The 15,055-nt window shown below is 42.8% G+C and overlaps 1 long non-coding RNA gene across 2 annotated transcripts; it reads left to right on the top strand.

The window, feature by feature from the left end:
• The first annotated feature begins 10,805 nt into the window (after nt 1-10,805).
• LOC145822758 (uncharacterized) lies at nt 10,806-12,385 on the top strand. 2 transcript variants are annotated; one of them, XR_014364463.1, is made up of 3 exons: nt 10,820-11,431; nt 11,652-12,110; nt 12,323-12,385. It is a non-coding gene; the product is annotated as an uncharacterized LOC145822758 (long non-coding RNA). The 2 variants fall into 2 exon arrangements; XR_014364462.1 differs by lacking the exon at nt 12,323-12,385 and having other exon boundaries at nt 10,806-11,431; nt 11,652-12,095.
• Nucleotides 12,386-15,055: the final 2,670 nt, after the last annotated feature.

The raw sequence follows: 15,055 nt of genomic DNA, 5'->3' as shown, positions 1-15,055 counted from the left end.
AAGGGTCACACCGGCCAGCAAAATAGGTCACCGGCCAAATAAAGTGCCGGCCGGCCATATAGAGTGCCGACCGGCCATTGGTATTAAGAAACCATGGCCGGTGGCAGCAATTAATGGCCGGTGATGCAAAGGTAAGGCCGATGGGGTGTGGGGATGGCCAACAAGCCATTCCCTGCCCCTCAAAGCAAAAGCACAAGTATTTGGTGCAAAACCAAACGCAAGACGAACAAGTTGAGAGATCCTGAGGCAAGGCGCGCAACCAAGGCCTCCGGGAACTCAAAACGAACACGAACATGGATGATCACCGAGTGTTCCACCGGTGACGTCCAAGTCTTGAGGACGGTCAAAAATGGGGTGTCTACACTCTGTCATGGAGAGGGAGAGCCTCTCTTATAGAGGAACAAAGTTAAAGCTTCCTCAAGAAGCTATGGAGGATACAGTTTGTGCCCTCCAGCTAGTACAGCTGGCATCTATTCAGTCTGACAAAACAGAAGGAAAGCTGCCAACTAGAAAAGGTGGTTGGCTTGCTACTTTTAGTGGTCGGTCGACCACCCAAAGTGGTCTCCCAGGCAAAAAAGTGGTCAATAGAGGAAATTGGTGGTCTCCACACTAAAAGCAAGCCAATAGTGGGGTGGGAAACCAGAAAATGTGGCCCAAAGACCAAGAAAACCAGTTTCCCGACCAGAAAATCGGCTGGCGGGGAGAAAAATGGTCTCCAAGGATAAAAGCTGGTCTCCCACCCTTGTATCACTTCCCAAACAAGGAAAGTAAGGTTTGTACCCCAGACAAACCAAAACGGATGCAAGATGAGGGTTCGGAAGGCAAAACGCGCGGCCGGGAGCCCCAAAAACCAGCTGCCGAGCATCAAAAGTGGCGTACGACCACAAAAGTGGTCTCCCAGACCATAGTGTCCCTCTAGACATAGGAAACGAGGTGTGTTCCAAAAACCATGCCAATCGGAGAATGTTAACCGGTCCCGAGCTGAGGCGCACGGCCGACGGCTCTGAAAATCAGAAACTAGTCTCCAAATGGGAACAGTAGCCTACGACCACGAAAAGTAGCCTACGACCACTGAGAGATGGTCTACAAGACCTCTCCCTCCCTCTAGGAAGAGAAAACAAGACTTGGTCCACGGATCGAGTCAAAGTACAAAGGGTCTCGAGATCCGGAGGCGAGGCTCTCAACCAAGAACTCCGAAACCTCAAAACGAGCACAACATGCGCAATCACTGAGCGCTCAATCGATGACGTCTGAGTCTTAAGGTCGGTCAAAAATGGGGTGTCTACAATGCTCAGTCTAGCTAAAGCTTTAAGTAACTCAGTCTGGCTAAGCTCTTCATGCTTAGTTTGGCTGAGGCTTTAAGTAACTCAGTTTGGCTGAGCTTTTCATGCTTAGTCTGGCTGAGGCTTTAAGTAACTCAGTCTGGCTGAGCTCTTCATGCTCAATTTGGCTGAGGCTTTTCATGCTCAGTCTGGCTGAGGCTTTAAGTAACTCAGTTTGGCTGAGTGCTGCAATCAGGACGTTATTGAAATACCACACAGATAACTGAAATATAAAATTGTTGTCATTTAAAGTGTAGCCCATTTGATCAGAAACATACATCATGTGAGAGAAGAACAAGAACATTCAAGTGTGTAGATTGTCAAAAAGAAAATATAGCAATTGATCAATACAAAAGTTACAGCTTTTATTGAAAATAACGCTTCAAGTGCTCGACGTTCCATGGATGGGAGAGGTTTCGGCCTTCCATGTCCTGAAGTCGGTAAGTACCCGGATGAGGTCTGGCCTCAACAACGTAAGGTCCCTCCCACTTGGCTACCAGCTTTCCCTCAGCCGGATTTTTGGTGGCAAGAGTTGCTTCCCGCAAAACGGAGAACTCCCTCGATCGGACTTTGCGGTTGTAGTGTGTTCTCATTTTTTGTTGATATGAGGCCCGTCTGACATCAGTGGTCTCTTGGAGCTCTTCAATTAGGTCCAGGTCTACTCGACACAGCTCGTCAGTTAGTTCCAGATTCAGGTGCAGAAGCCTTGGGGTGGGAAGACTGATTTCCACTGGGATGACCGCCTCAGCGCCGTATGTTAAGCGGAAGGAGGTCTCTCCAGTGGGGGTTCGGGCGGTAGTGCGGTAGGCCCAGAGTACATTTGGTAATTCCTTAGCCTAGAGTCCCTTAGCAGCTTCTAACTTAGTTTTGATGGTCTTCAGAAGAGAACGGTTGGTAACCTCAACTTGGCCATTGGCTTGGGGATGACCCGGGGACGAGAAGCATGGTTGGATTTGAAGTTCTGCACCGAATTTCCTGAACTTGGCATTGTCGAATTGTTTGCCGTTGTCGGAGACGATGGCTGGAGGGATGCCAAAATGGCACACGATCGACTGCCAGATGAATCTGGTTGTGTTTCGCTCGGTAATTGTAGTAAGGGGTTCCACCTCCACCCATTTAGTGAAGTAGTCAATGGCAACGATTGCAAATTTGGTTTGGCCTCGACCAATGGGCAAGGGGCCAACTAAGTCGATCCCCCATTTGGCGAATAGGTAAGGGCTGCAGAGTGTGATCAGTTCAGTAAGGGGAGCATGAGGAATGTTCGCAAAGCGTTGGCACTTATCGTATTTAAGCATGAATTCAGTGGCATCTTGATTGAGAGTAGGCCAGAAGTACCCAGTGTGAAGTATTTTGTGGGCTAGCGACCTGGCACCCAAGTGATTACCACATACACCCTCATAGACTTCCCTCATCACGTAGGTCGCTTGAGTAGGATTGAGACATCTGAGGTATGGGCGTGAAAAGCCACGTTTGTACGAGAGACCCCTGATAAGGATGTAGTTGGACAATCGGGCCTTGACCTTGGCGGCCTGGTGTTTGTCGGCGAGCAATTCCCCATTTTCCAAAAATAGCAGGATATCTGCCGCCCATGGGATATGTTCATTCTGGAGGAAGTGAACTTGCTGCTGTTGTGGAGAAATGGCCGAGTGGGCCAGATATTCAAGGTGAACGCCACGACTGAGGTCTGACTAGTCAGCAGAAGCTAACTGGGCCATTTCATCTGCCTTGGAATTTTTCGTCCGAGGGATGTGCTTGATGTGGAAATTATTGAAAAGGCAAGCAAGGGGGAGTGCAATATCCCTGTAAGCCCTCATTGTGTCTTCTTTGGCATCGAAGTCCTCCGTGATTTGTCCGACGATGACTAGGAATCACTGAACACTTGGATGTGGCTGACACCAATGTCTCTGGTGAGGCGAAGACCTGCGATCAATGCCTCATATTCAGCCTCATTATTGCTTGCGTCGAACAAGAAGCGGAGAGCACACTTGAAATAACCACCCTCGGGGGCGGTGAGGTTGAGACCAGCCCCACTGCCTTCTTTACGGGATGATCCGTCAACGTTGAGGGTCCAAGAGTGGGGGTCTTCTGCCTCAGTGTGGGATTGTGGGGGCGGAGGAGCCATGGTTGGAGTGGGATTAGTGGATTCTAAGATAAAATCGGCAACAGCCTGCCCTTTGATCGCCGTTTGAGGTCAGTAGGAGATGTCAAATTGGCTGAGCTCGATTGACCATTGCATAAGTCTATCGGACAGCTCGGGTTGTTGCATTATCTTTTTCAAAGGTTGATCAGTGAGGACCACTATGGAGTGGGCTTGGAAGTAAGGACAAAGTCGTCTTGAGGCGATGACCAAGGCCAAGGACATTTTTTCTAACAATGGAAAATTCTGTTCTGCGCCTCTGAGAGCCCGACTGATGCAATAAACCGAGCGTTGAACGGAACCGTCCTCCCTGATGAGGGCCCCACTGACTGCGGTGTTTGATACAGCTAAATAGAGAAAAAGGGGCTCACCCGTGAGCGCTTGGAAGAGTAAGGGAGGGTTGGCCATGCACTGTTTCAATTGTTGGAAAGCCTTTTCAGACTCGGTTGTCCACTCAAAAGTTTGCCGAAGAACTTTGAAGAAGGGGAGGCACTTGTCCGTTGCGCGGGAAATGAAGCGGTTGAGGGCGGTGACTCTGTGAGTAAGCCTCTGAACCTCCTTAACCGTTCTGGGTGACCGCATTTCTATCAAGGCCTTGATCTTTTTGGGGTTAGCTTTGATGCCTCGCTGACTGACCATGAAACCCAAGAACTTCCCAGATCCTACGCCAAAGGTGCATTTCTCCGGATTGAGCTTCATTTGATACTTTTGTAGGGTGTCGAAGGTCTCTCACAAGTCGGCCAGATGATCAGTGGAGAGTTTGCTCTTGACTAGAATGTCATCGACATATACTTCCATGTTCCGGCCTATCTAATGATGAAAGACGGCGTTGACCAACCGTTGGTAAGTGGCCCTGGTATTTTTCAACCAAAATGGCATGACACAATAATGGTAGGTTCCCTAGTCGGTAATGAAGGAGGTGTGCTCCTAGTCAGACGGGTGCATTAGAATTGGTTGTACCCAGAGAAAGCATCCATGAAGCTGAGCATTTGATGGCCAGCCGTAGCGTCAACAAGCAGATCTATGCGAGGAAGGGGACAACTGTCTTTGGGGCAAGCTCGGTTAAGGTCGGAGTAGTCGACACAAAGTCACCATTTATTGTTGTTTTTATGGACTAGGACCACATTTGACAGCCACCTGGGATAGTCCACATTTTTGATAAACTGTGCCTCAAGGAGCTTATCTACTTCAGAAGCGATAAGAGCATTGCGCTCTGGGTGAAAGATGCGTTGCTTCTAGCGGAAGGGTAAAAAATGGGGCTCAATGTTGAAACGATGGGTGATGAAGGAGGGATCAATACCCGGCATGTCAGAGTGGGTCCAGGCAAATACGTCATTGCGCTCAATCAGGAGGGCAATAAGGTCGGCCTTGGCTTTGACCTTAGAGGATAGTTGGCTGCCGATCTTGGCAGTTTTTGTCGGGTTGGTGGGATCAATGGGGACCTCGACAAGTTCTTCCATTGGTTTCCCTCTGACCAGCTCATCCTCGTCCCTGACGTCAAGCCCTTCAATGATCATAGCCTCCTTTAGCTTGACCTCTTTAAGTGAAGCAATGTAACATTCCCTGGCCACAGTCTGCTCACCTCTCACTGTGCCGACCCCAAGGTCAGTGGGGAATTTGACGGCAAGATGGAAAGTGGATGTGATAGCTTGGAAAGCATTTAAGGCGGTGCGGCTGAGGATGATGTTGTAAGCAGAGGGACAGTTGACGACAAGGAAGGTGAGCAACTTTGTGGTCTGTCGTGGGTATTTTTCGATTGTGATGGGAAGATCGATGGAGCCGATGGAGGTCACCCGATCTCCAGTAAAACTGACCAATGGGGTTTGGAGAGGGGACAAACTTTCTTCCCCGATCTTGAGCTGGCGGAAGGCATTTAGGAAGATGATGTCTGAAGAACTGCTGCTGTCGACGAGAACCCGTCTGACTTTGTAATTGGAGAAGAGGGCAGAGATGACGAGATGGTCATCATAGGGGTAACGAATGTCTATGCAGTCGGCGTTCGTAAAGGTGATAGGCTCCGTCCACTGCTTGGGCTGTTTGGAGGGTCGGTCCAATGTGGCAACTTCTTTATCTGAGCCCTACCTTATTTTTCTAAGTTCTGCCCGCTGAGTCGAGCGGGATGGTCCTCCACAAGCAAGCTTTCCAGCAATAATTTTGATCTCTCCAACAAGGGGCGGGGTTACCTTGTGCTCAGGTTTGCTGTGGAGGTCAATCATGACCTTGGTTAGGTTGCGCTGGTTGCCGGGGAGGGGTGCACCGGCGGTTATTTCTGATGGGTTCAGTCCTTTGCCTTTGTTGAGGGCGGGCTTCTGTGAAGCGACTGAGACGTCCCTGATGTATCAAGCCCTTAACCTGGTCTTTGAGGTTGACACACTCCTCGGTGTTATGGCCATGGTCCTGGTGAAAACGGTAGTATTTGGACTAGCCTCTCCTGTTGGAAGGAGACCGCGACGGTTGGGGCCATTTTAGGGGATAATCTCATTGAATCTGGTTCAAGACTTGTTCCAGAGGGGAGTTGAGGGGGTGTATCGTTCGAACTAGTCGGGGGGTCGGGTTGACGCCGACTGGTCGGCTCGGGGTGGTCGGTCTGTATACTGAGGTGTTTGGTGAGTGTACTGGGTGTTTCTGGTTTCTGATTCCTTCCTCTTCTCTCTGGGGGTTGGGTTTTTGGCTGTAGGATCTTGTCGGGCGGCTAGGGAATCTTCGGTGTTCATGTATTTTTGGGCTTTAGAAAGTAGGGTTGCCATGGAGGTCGGGGGGTTTTTGGAGAGGGAAAAAAGGAAGTCAGATGATCGTAGACCGGCCATAAAAGCCGTGAGAATGACCTTGTCATCATTTTCTGCCACCTGCAAGGCCTCAGTGTTGAAGCGGGTGACGAAGCTGCGCAGTGACTCTCCCTCCGTCTGACGGATGTTGAGGAATTGAGTTGCCGAACGCCGTTGGCACTAGGCACCAATGAAATGGCTGAGGAAGGAGTCACTTAGGTGTTGAAAGGTAGAGACAGAGTCCGTCGGGAGTTGACTAAACCACAGTCGGGCCGACCCCTTAAGTGTTTGTAGGGAAAGCCCAACGCATGATTTCATCAGGGAATGCATGGAGGATCATGAGGGTCCTGTAGGCCTCCAAATGATCGAATGGGTCCGTTGTATCGTCGAAAGAATCAATCGAGGGCATTTTAAACTTAGGAGGTAGAGGTTTGTCCCCGATGGAGGCAACAAAAGGGGAGTTGGTTGTGGTAGATGGTTTATGCTGTATGTTCTACATGACTCCTTGGAGCTGGAGCTTCATGGCTCGGAGTTCTGCATCTCAAAGAGGTATGTTGTCACCACTAGAAGGCAACAGAGGCTGGACGCTACTGGCCTCTCCTTCGGGGGTTGGTGCGGGACTGATGGATGCGGGGCCTGGGGTGGGGGGTTTATATCTGGGGGAGGAGGTCGCAAGCCTTCCAAGTTGGGTGGATTTGGCTGTTGGATAGTATGGCTCGGGGCTTGTTCTTGGTTGGGTGGGATATCTGGAGGTGGTGGAGGAGGCATAGGGAGGTTTCTTTGGAGTAGAGCGTTAATCAGGGCTTGGTTTTGCTCGGCCAGGTGGTTAATGCTGTTGGTGAGCTCGGTGAAATACTGTGGTGGGTTGTTTGGATTGGGAGGGTTGGTTTGGTGGTCGATAACGTTGTGGTGGGAAGCTATGGATCCAGTTGTGACCATCCACCTTCGCAGGTGGTAGGAAGGGGTTATTGGGAAAGGGCCTCTGGCGACAATAAGCACAACTGGAGTGCGGAGTAAGAGGTTTCCCACAGACGACGCCAACTGATAATACAGTGTGTTCCAGATGGAATGGGTCGGACTGATCCACGCTTCCCAAACCAGTATTCGAATGACCAAACTCACAGAGGAACCTGCACAAGAGTTCAACGGGGAACGGGGAGTCCCCCAGCGAACCCTCCGACGAGCATGTTAGAAAGAGAGGTGGAGTATAGAGATAGATTAGAGATAGAAAGCTTAACCTTCTTCTTGTCTTCGACGTCTGCTTATATCCTCTGGTAATCATTTTGTTGTCCCTTCCGACCTGTCATCTTGGCCGAAAGTCTATGCTCTAGCTTGCCTTGTTCATGGTGAGGCCGTTCTGTCTCGACGGGGAGGGGTTATCGCAATAAATGCTGTAAGGGACTTCATTAATGGCTGATGTGCAGTGCAATAACTTTGAAGGATCTTTGTCTGCTTTTGTGGCTTGTCCTTCGCTTGCTACGTATTCAGATGTCATTGGTTCTTGATGCCATGTTGAGTTCCAGCAACGCTGAGCTTTAGTATTTGAATTATGTATTGCGCCCTAAGTGGTGGGCTATAACCTTTATGGGCTTGCCCATGTCAATATGCATCTCGATTATTTATATAACTTGTTTAATGTATTTCCTACAAGGCACTAGCTCACCATAAAACTAACCACCTTTCAAGAGACAATCACTACTAAAAATCGGACATTTTGCAATGGTCTCAAACATCGTAAAAGGTCAACATGTCGTCGCAAATTTTGCGACGGAGTAGCGACGGGAAATGAGGGGCGGCAGAAAGGGGCGTGACAAAGGTATTTGCGACGGTTACAAACTGTGTCTTTCTCGTAGTGACGATAAATGAATGATTTTTGCGATGGTTTAACCTGACACAAAAAAGTGAGAAAAACATCACTTTTAGCGACGGTTAAGGATGTTGTCACCAAATTTTTTTAGAGACAGTAGTTAATGTCACGAAAAGTATTATTAGTGAAGGTCTCAAACGTCGCAAAAAAAAAACAAAAAACAAAAGAAGAAAAAAATAATTAAATCAATGATGCATTTGCGATAGTTTAAACCGTCGCTAAAGATGTCACTAATATGTATATGCGACAAGTTAACCCGTTACAAATAAAATGTAAGGAAATGATGATTACATAGCGATGGTGTGTTACTGTTGCAAAAAAATTATTTTCATAAAATAAAAATTATTAATATTTTCTAAAATAAAAGACATCTACATCCACACATATCCACATTCACAAAATCATATATATGAATAATAATATATATGTACCCTATAACAATATAGTGTCGACCAAACATTCTTTACAAAAATATATAAAATATCCTCAAACATTACTAATAATTTTTGATAAGTCAAGAACTCAAATTTGTATCTAAAACAAAACAAAAGTATCGACAATACAAATAAAAAACATATATATTATAGCTTGTTTTAGTATCGTTAATAAGCTCCAATATTGATATGCGAAGATATCATCATGTATTCAAAAGGGCGTCATCTATAAAAAGAAAAAAAAAAATTATTTACAACATAATTATTTTCAAGCTTACAAAAAATGTAAAATATTTTATATTTATTTCAAAAATAAATAAATAAATAAATAAATAAATAAGATTGTAACATATACATAAATCAAGTGTCACACAATGCATCTTCCAATAGCTTCTCCAACTGTTCTTAGACCTCGGGATGGTGTTCCAAACGAGCATTCGACATTTTTGTTTTTAAGACAATGACTTTGCAATATTTTGGCCAAATTGGAACTCTATAAATTTCACACAACGAATCATCACTAATAAGAAGTCCTTTCACCAATTGAACTATTGGTATATATGAACTATCTAAAGAAACATCAATTACATCCTATAATGAACTATCCACAGCAACCCCTCGTAGTTGAAACGTATTTTTCAAATTCTGAAATTCACACACATAATAATTGCCACTAGAATGCAGCCAACAAGTAGAAAGCACCACTGAAAAATATGCTATGTAAAATGAAGAAACTTCATACAATCTTGTAAAAAGTTCTATGACTTCATTTGAAAGATTCAAATGAATTAACCAACATTAAAAAACAATTTTTACGTGGATTAGGGAAGCATTTGGGCATTGCTACCTCAGTAAGGCGCTCAAATTGTGTCACATGAACAACACAACAGTCATAAACGTAATGTGCTGTCAACATAATCTACTAGCAAGACTTAAGAGTTGTTATTTGGGTGCAATTGAGTAATTTTAAAACCAAATTAGACTAACCAGGTAATACATTGCACGAGTCCATCCACAAACCACAGTGGAAAAGGTTTGCACCACATGAAAGTTTATTATGTAGCTATATATTGAGCAAGCACATTTGACCAATGTACAAAAACATTACAATAAACTACTAAAAAACAACTAGCCAGGACATAAATACATGGAAACCTCAGTGAATAGTTAAACATAGAAACAAATTCACAACCTAATGGAAAATGTTACAACTGCTCTGCACTTTTAATCAAAACTACCAACCACTATAATAACATCAAGCAATAGATCAAGATATTTCTAAACTCAGTACCTCACCACAAGGGGGCTTCTTGGTAGTGATGTGAAGAACCTTGGTGGGCATCCAGACCGGTCCTTTTACCCTCTGCCTCTTATCCTTAGCACCGTGAACCAAATCTGCACACATTATCAATAAAAAACAAACGCAAAAAATAAGATATCAACACCTCATGAAAATATTTCAATTTTAGCTAAACATGTACATAAAGCTATTATCATACTCCTTTAGTCTTCAAAACCATGTTTAAACTTCTTCAGAGTTTCAGCACTTAATGACTTGACTTCATCTTTAAAGCTTTTATTGATAATTCAACACTTAAATAAGTAGTTTCAGAAGATAGATCTACTTTTCAATAACCATAGACATTACTTTTCAATAACCATAGACATTGTGTTAACTTCTAAATATAATCTTTTCTAGCAGTTGAGTCATATTGCCTTTTAAGAATGACCTATTTCAAGGTGTGAGCACAATACAACAAAATTAACTATTTACGACTTTATATATTATAGCATGCATTGAATGCATGTCGTAATTAGTACATTCTACGACATTGTTTTTTTGCAAGTCGTTAATACTTTTTTAATAGCAGCATACACATTATGTAAGTCGTTAATTCATATATTTATGGCAAGTAAAAGTATGCCATAAAAAATGTATATTTTCATTACTTACAAAAATATGTCATAAAATAATTGCACTTAAGACGACATACATTTCATGTCGTAAACTATTTTAACTATACATGGCATGTATTAGCATGCCGTGAAAACTTCTACTAAAAAAGATTTTAATCTGATTTTTTTATGACATACAAAAGTATGCTGTAAAAAAATATACATTTTCATGGCATACAAATATTTTCATTTAAGACGACAAACATTTTATTTTGTAAAAAGTTATACCCTTACACAGCATACATTAGTATGTCGTGAAAACTTCTACTAAAAAAAATTTTCAATCTGATTTTTTTTTTTAAATTAAAAATAAAAATTAACAATTTCCAACCCCTGGGTGGGTTCAGTGTTATGTTCACTGTATTCAAATTGAATTACAGGCTCGCCAATAAAACCCAACCCCTCTCTCTTCTTCACTCTTCCTCCTCCTTCAAAACCCTAGAAAACGAACCAAACCTTCAAATCCCCTGATAGATCTTCATACATTCTTTGCATTTGAGATTAAAGTCACACAGATTTTGCATTCATACGCCTCTCTCTCTCTCTCTCTCTCTCTCTCTCTCTCTCTCTCCATCCATCGGTGTCTCGCACAAGTGCACGATCACCACCACCGACCACCACCAGCTGCTGTCACTCCGAGCTTGGAGTTCAATTCTGATTCTAAGCCCTTTCCACGGATTTGATTAATTCGGTGTTTGCATATCTATTCGATTAATTCGATTCTAAGCCTTGAATTATGTGTTCCAATTCTCCTCTCTCATCTCTCTTTGATTTTGATTTCTAGGGTTTTCATGCCCTTATTGAATGTGTTTCCAATAAAAATTGTATTTAACAAGGTAATTTTGAAGCTGCTGAGTATCTTTCAGGTTGGCACTGTTTTAAATTCTGAGGGTGCGAAAAATGCCATAAATGCTGGAGCCAAATTCCTCATGAGCCCTGCAATGGTGAAGGTATACATCACAACAAGTTGAAAATAGCATTCTTCTATAACATGAAATATTTCATTATATGAATCTTGAAATCACTTTATAACAACTTGAAAATAGCATTCTTCTATAGCATGAAATATCTTACCTTTAGTTTGTTCAAGATTAATGATTTGCAGGAATTTTTTATTATTTTTTTTATTTTTTGTGAGCTGAATGAACATATGCTTGGAATTTACTGCAGATTTGATAGGGGAATACATTGAAAAGGGAGCATCATCAGTTGTTTTTTCAGATGCTATATTTGATATAGAGGCGATGGACCAAAGAAATTTTGATCAAATATGTCAACTTTCCCATCTTATAGCTTTGCGGGCCAATGAAGCTGTACGAAGGTGGGAATTTGAGCCTCCTATTGCATATGATTTTTAGTTAACCATTAGATTATTTTGTTGGTGATGGTAGAATTAGTAGAGAGGGGAAAAAAAAGACAGAAGGAAAGAAGGGAAGAGAAATGATTTGAGACAATGAAGAGAGAGAAACTTAGGGTTCTCTCCCTCATTTGCTAATATTTATGTTAAATGAGTTCAAAGTACAAAGTACCTGTAGGTAACATAACATATCTTGTTACAGTTGTTGATACAATTTCTAAGTGTTAACAAGCTATGCTTTCAGCATTTTTACAAAAGCCACTACTGCCCTGGTAATTGTTCTGGCTTTCTTGAGTTTGTTGGTATTCTATCTTCTTGAGTTCGTTGGTATTTAGATACATTCTAGAGTTTCCTTCTTCTTGTTTATGAATGAAGTTTGAATAACCAGTGAATTATTACTTGAAGACATTAAAGTTGTTCTCCTATTTTTTGGGACTCATGCTTCATTGTCTGTGAGTTCTAATTGATTCATGTATATTTGCAGGAAGAGAGTGTGTAATCTTAACTAGTTTTATGAATCTTAAGTAGTTCGTATTTTACCAATCAAGTTCATGCTAATCTCTCAAGTGCATCAAACAAGTTTATTGACAACTGGTGCAAACTGCAAACTGCAAACTGTGGGTATGTACTGTAATACCTCTGTTCCGTAGTATGCTAATTGGTCCTTAAATTGAGTATGATTATGTGTTTACCATGATTTTATGTGCCATTATGTGAATATATGTGATTTTGAAGTTTTATTTGTTCACCGTAGGAATATCTGTTTGAATAATCAGTTTTGAAAATTAAATTGAGAGCCTTATCGGCCACAGAACCCGAAATTGAATACGCCATTGTGATTGGCATAATTTTTAGAGCCTACGGTGAAATTTAATTGAAAAATTGATTTGGACCAGATTAAGTTGATTAAGTTGGTAAAAGGGGTGCCCAATTACTCTCTATTATTATATTATGACTTGGTGGGGCTTGTTGTATATGAGCACTACTCAATCAAACTCCCTCTCTAATTCTCACTTGGATGATATACACTCTAAGGAGAGGAGAGGGCCGGCCATTAGAGAGAGAGAAGAGAGAAAAATCTGTGTTTGATCTTGAGGGCTTGGAATTTTGAAGTCCAACTCAAATTGGACCATAGATTGAAGAATTGGACTTCTAGGTAAGCCATTGCCTCTTGAAATCATGAATTGAACTTGTAATCTTGTGAGCTCAAAGTATTTTTGTAGTCAAGAGCATGATTTAAATTGGTTTTGTTGAGATATGATCATGCATACATAAGATTACTTTTGAATTGCCATAAGTTGCAAAATCTAGCATGTATCATGTCAATTAAGCAAGATTTGAAGTTTGATCATGCATGCAAGCTTGGTTTTGTTGAGCTTTATGGGAATAGGCACCACTTGCATCTTTTGAATTAGAAATGAAGTCAAGATGGGCATGCATGTTTGAATAATTGAAGATGGGAGCTTGAAATGCATGAATATGTGTGATAGAATTGGATTTGGTGTCAATTTGAGACATGCAAATGTGTAATCCTTGAAATTGAGTTCCATAATAATGTGTTTTGGTGTTTGTACCATGTTAGTATGATTATATTTGAGATTTGAACCTTTGCATGCAAGAATGGTAGCTGGGAAATTGAATTGAAGCTCAAGAACACGATCTGGAATTTCCAGAATTTTGACTTCCGCTCGAGCGGGGGAAGTGCCGCTCGAGCGGAGAAATCGAGCTCCCAGCATTTTCTGCAGACATGGTTCCCGCTCGAGCAGGGAAGTTGACGCTCGAGCGGGGAGCTATGTAGACAGGCAGTCCGCTCGAACGGCCGAGTTCACGCTCGAGCTGGAATTGAAGGCAACCAGTACTTTCGCAGACCTAAGGGTCCGCTCGAGCGGGGACCCTATTTTCTGAATTCCTGTTTTTGCATTTGTGTTCTGTCTTCCGTTCTCTTTCACTTGCAAGCACTCTTAGGCATATGTTAAGCATTATAAATGAGTTAATGAGGTAATAATAAAGCCTAAAGAGGAATATGTGGATTAAAGAACGGACTGGACTGTTAGTGACCCTTTTGTATTCATGAAATGTGTAGGGTCAAGCTCCAGGGCAAATCCACAAGCCGATCACTGTGAGTAATATCAATATTTGAAATCTTATTAATGTCCAATTGTGTATTCCCTTATAAGCTTTATGAGTTGCTAATTGGGATCGTGGACAAAAGTCTGACATGAATGAATATTTGGACCAAAGGTCGTTTTGACGATGGCGAATGGACCAAAGGTCGTTTTGGTAGAAATGAATGGACCGAAGGTCGTTCGGACATAATGAATGGACCGAAGGTCGTTTTGATAGAAATGAATGGACCAAAGGTCGTTTCGACATACGTAAATGGACCGAAGGTCGTTTTGACATGAATGAGTGGGCCGGAGGCCGTTTTGACATGAACGAGTGGGCCAAAGGCCGTTTCGACATAAATGAATGGGCCGAAGGCCATTTTGACATAAATGAATGGGCCGAAGGCCGTTTCGACATAAGTGAGTGGGCCGAAGGCCGTTTTGCCATGAATGGAAACCCAAATGGGCCAAAGGCCAGAATGTTTGGAACTATAGCTACTTGATTTGAATTTCGCATAGTTATATATATTTGTTAAATAGAAGTATGAATTGGGCCCAAGGCTGTTTGGAGCATGTTGTTCTACATATTGTTATGTAACTGTCATATTTGATATCATTCACTGGGCTATCGCTCACGCTCATTCATGTGTTTGTAGGTGAGCCAAGAGAAGTCCAAACCCAGCCCCAGTGAAGTCTGCTAGGAAATCCGAATTTTTGAGGAAGTCAGCCTTGCGTCTCACTCTTGAGACCTACCCTTGCCTTTTTGCTATGTAATTACATTTTGTCTTGCCGGCAAGGACTTTATGTATACCTGTAAATAGTCTGTCATAGGTTGACTCGTTTTGGATGATCCTGTCTGTAATGAATTTTGTGAAACTGTACTTTTGATGTGGGTTATTAATGTAACTGAATATGGTCTGTTGATGTGCACATAAGCACGGCTCTATGGACAAAGTTTTTATTTATTGCTTCCGTTTGGCCCCTTTACTCTGACAAGTTATCTTGTTTTGGTCTGAGGTCGTAGGTAATCTCAAGATTACTGGCCGGTTATGTCCTTAACCCATAGGGGCGGGTTAGGGTCATGACAGAGTGGTATCAGAGCACGAGTTAAT

The sequence above is a fragment of the Camellia sinensis genome, chromosome 3, assembly GCF_055761805.1.
Source record: "Camellia sinensis isolate YWXY chromosome 3, ASM5576180v1, whole genome shotgun sequence".
NCBI classification, from domain to species: Eukaryota; Viridiplantae; Streptophyta; class Magnoliopsida; order Ericales; family Theaceae; genus Camellia; species Camellia sinensis.
This window is presented reverse-complemented; position numbering and strand designations above follow the sequence as displayed.